Source organism: Macrotis lagotis, chromosome 2 (assembly GCF_037893015.1).
Source record: "Macrotis lagotis isolate mMagLag1 chromosome 2, bilby.v1.9.chrom.fasta, whole genome shotgun sequence".
Taxonomy (NCBI): domain Eukaryota; kingdom Metazoa; phylum Chordata; class Mammalia; order Peramelemorphia; family Peramelidae; genus Macrotis; species Macrotis lagotis.
The window spans coordinates 237,385,571-237,389,853 of record NC_133659.1 but is presented as its reverse complement, the minus strand read 5'-3'; positions in this window follow the sequence as shown (position 1 = coordinate 237,389,853).

The following is a 4,283-nucleotide window of genomic DNA, read 5'->3' as shown; positions in this document are numbered from 1 at the left end:
CTGACGCAGGGCGACGTCGAGGATGCGGGGGGAAGGCCGGACATCTTAGGAGGCGACTCCTTCCGGCGGCGGTGACGCCGGCGAACGGCTCCCGGGGCCCTCCGCGGGGCTCTGGATTGGTAAGGTGGCTCGGCCAATGGGAGCCGTGAACGCGGCTCTGCCGGAGGCGTAGAGCCATTTTGAACTTTTCCAGGAATTGATCCGAAGGTGGGAGAAAGTCTAGAAGCATCAACGTGTCTACATTAAGGACTAGGGGCTGTTTAAGTGTGTAAATTTAAGTTTTCTCTTTAAAAGTAAAGGAACTCCACCCAGAATGGTTATTTAGGCTTTAGTGTGGCAGAACGCAATGATGCTAAATATTTTAGAATGACAGTATTTATCGATAGCCTTGCCCCAGAGTGCCTTGCAAAGAACCAACCATAATTTATAATAATCAAATGTACTAATTAAAACAATTCACTACATAACTACACCCCTCCCCCCCGGCCACTCACTCTTCTGACGTTACTTTCATATATATAAAAATATACATATACACGTTAAAAATTGAGTGTGCTGTCTCAGCATTCTTGACTTTAAGGTGAATTGGTTAGATTTAGAATACATTCAACTTTCAATACTGATTAGATATCCAACAGATGTGGATTAATTATTAATGTAACCTCTAGGTTCAGAAATTAGCTCATAAGATAAAACAAGGGCCAAAATTTATGATTTGTTCAAAGAAGGCAACAACCATTTATGTGTTTATTATATACTATGTTTCAGGCATAGTAAGAGATGATGGGGATACAAAACAAAAGTGTCACAATACCTGCTCTTGAGCTTTACATGTAATATTCATAAGGTTAGATGGCTGAATGAATAAATGAATTTGCAGGTGGATTGTAGACTCCAAAATACTTTATGAATCTGACTCTTCATGACCTTGTGCACCATACTGTTCATAGGGTCTTTGATTTTCCATTTCCTTTTCAAAAATAAATAGCTAAATTGATGTAAAATATATACCAAGTGATAGGAGATGGAGGAAGAACTGGAAGCCGTACTAATAACAAATTAAGGTCTCCTGAAGGAAATAGCACTGAATGAACTTTCCAAAAAAGTGGACAAATGGAGAGAAAATCATCAAGGGAAAAAGGACAATCTATGTGAAGTGATGGAAGTGGGAGATGAAATGCCTTCTCAGGGAAAAGTAAGTAGGCCTATTTCAATAAAGATTAGAGTACAGGAGTGGATGCAATTCATAATCAGCATGGAAAGAAAGGAAGTAAAGGGTTTTAAGTGTCAGAGAGCTTATTCCAAAAAAATTGAGATCCAGTGAAGCCTCTTGAACAGGGGAGTGTTGTGGTTTTTCAGGCCTTGCTCAGGCTGCTCCTCTGACTAGATCTTAGTCTAAGATTTACTTAGCTCTAGGAGGGGAGAGATATTTAACAAAGATATCCAGAGCATTATGTTAACTCAGCTAAGCAGTTTACCTACCTCTGTGTTACCCATGGTGGTCTGACAGCAGTTCCTCTTGGGTTTTTGTATTCAGATAATGAGGCATTGAAGTTAAATAGGCAAGAGTCTAAGTTCCCTGAGCCAAATGAACTTCAAGGACAGTGTCAATAGTCTTAAAAGAAAAATTAGCTTAATTTGCATGGGATAGGGCCTTTTTAGATATTGTTCCCACCACATTCCACTCCTTGGTAACAAGGTATTTAAAATCTTTAATGCAAGTTTGGCATAGGTAACACCTGAAGAGGAAATTTTAAACCAGACAGATTTCAAAAACAAAACAAAAGACAACAATGTAATACTCACCCCTAAAGAGTGATTACATATGGAAGAATGAAGACCCAAAATTTCAATTCAATTTAATTCAATAAATATTTAGCATAATTCTACATAAATTAATTTATTCAAAACACAAAAGAAAGTTGAAAAGCATTGGGGGGGAGATAGGAATCTATCAGGAAATACCATTTGGACATGGTACAGAACTCCTAATAGAAAAATGGAGAATTTTTATTTATTCTTTTATTTAAGGCAATAGGGTTAAATGACTTGCCCAAGGTCACACAGCTAAGCAATTATTAAGCATCTGAAGCTGGATTTGAACTCAGGTCCTCCTGATTCCAGGACAGGTTCTCTGTCCACTATACCACCTAGTTGCCCCCAAAATAGAGAATTACATGGAAAATTTCCAGTCCTTTACAAAAGGACTTTATAAAAACATTTGGCAGAAGTTTATCACCCCACCTTACAGTTCTCTAATAATTTCATATATATATATATATATATATATATATATATATATATATATATATATATATATCAAGGAAGAAATTAATTGAAATGATGACTTTACCACAGTAGTAAAGTATAAAATAAACCCACAGAATTCAGTATGTAATATTACCAACAAAAAAAAGAAAAAAAATCAATTCATAAAACATTTGGGAGTCTACTAAAACATAACTTCACATACAGACCAAAATAATTAGAGAAAATATTTTAACTTATGGGTAAAGCTGAACCAGTATAATGGAAATGACAATGCTGCCTAAATTACTTAACTTATTCATTCTCATACCAGTCAAACCACCAAAGGATTACTTTATAGAAATACAGTAATAGTAATAAAAAGTTTTGGAGCAAGAATTCTTAACCTTTTAAACTTAACTTTCATCATATACCCCTTTAGCATTCTGGTGAAGCCTATAGACTCTCAGAATATTGTTTTTAAATAAATAAAAAATATATAACATTACAAGGAAAGCAGTATAGAAATGGAGTTATGAAAATATTTTTAAAATAAGTTTATGAAGCCTAGGTTGAGAACTCTCAATCTGGAGAGAAAAAAGGTAAAGAATTTCAAGAGAACTAATGGAAAAAAAAAAACAGGAAGGAAAGGGACCTAGAAGTACTACTACATTTCAAACTCTACTACAAAGTAGTAATAATCAAAACTATTTGGTACTGGTTAAAAAATAAAGAGATCTGTTAATGGATGTTCGTTAAACCTCAAATTCTAACTCCTGGGTTAAGGACAAAAACTGAGAAAACTGAAAGTAGCCTGATAAGTTTACTTTAAGAAATCTAGAAAATAAACTAAAAATCTAATTGAAATAGTCACCAACTTAAGCACAGTACAGAAGTCACCAATTTAAGCAGTACAACAGGAAACATAAAGAAGTACAGCAGGAAAAAAATAAAATGGGGAATTCTGTCTAAAAAAGCTACAAAAATATAAAATACTTGGGAGTTTACCTGCTAGGATATAAATAGGAATTATATCAGCATGATTACAAAATATTATTTACATAAAAACAAATCCAAATAATTAGGAAAATATTACTTACTTATAAAACTAAGCCAATATAATTACAACAATTCTACCTAAATTAATTTTCTCATTCAATTCTATACCAATCAAATTTCAAAAGAGTTATTCTATAGAACTAGAAAAAAATAATAAAATTCCCCTGGAAGAAAAGAGATCAAGAATCTCAAGGGAATTAATGAAAAAATGTGGATAGAACCAGCTTTCTATATTAAAAGGCAGTAATGATCAAAACAATTTGATACTGATTAAAAATATGTTGATTAAATCACCAATGAGTGTTTTGGAATGCCTGAGTCATTCCTATGAATACATTTACCTCAGCCATTCCTTACCCATCCAGGAAACCAAAAAAATGTTCTCAGATGTTACTTGATTTCAGGAGAGCAGCTTGAGCTTTGCAAAGAATCTTGTGTTGATTCTGAGAAGTCTTATATCCTATCACTTAAGGTCCATGATTTCTCAAAGAATAGAAGTTAAATCTTTAATTATATATTTCTCCTATAAGAGAAGTTCAAAGTGCACAAATGGGTTTCATTACATGAGCAGGGAAAAGGATGTTGATGAAAAACGTCTATTTTCAGACCATGAGTGATTTCTTTGCTGAAACATCTGAGACCCCTTAAACTGCCAGAGACACTATTTTAATTTTAATTTAATTTCTTTTTTCTCTTTTTATGCAATCATATACATGCCGAGTCCGGAGGAGGGAAGCCAGGCCGACATCAATATGATGCATAAGCTGGTTCCTTTATTGATCACAGGATACATACTTTTATACTCTACATTTACGTAACCAATTACATAAGCATTTTAGCAAGCATTTTTTTCACATGCATATCCTTGTGTATGTCTTAGGTGATTGTTTTGAGAACCAAACAGTGTTTTGCTAAACAGAGAGAAGATTGTTTTGAGAACCAAACAGTGACTTGATAAACAAAGTGCAGAAGGTAAT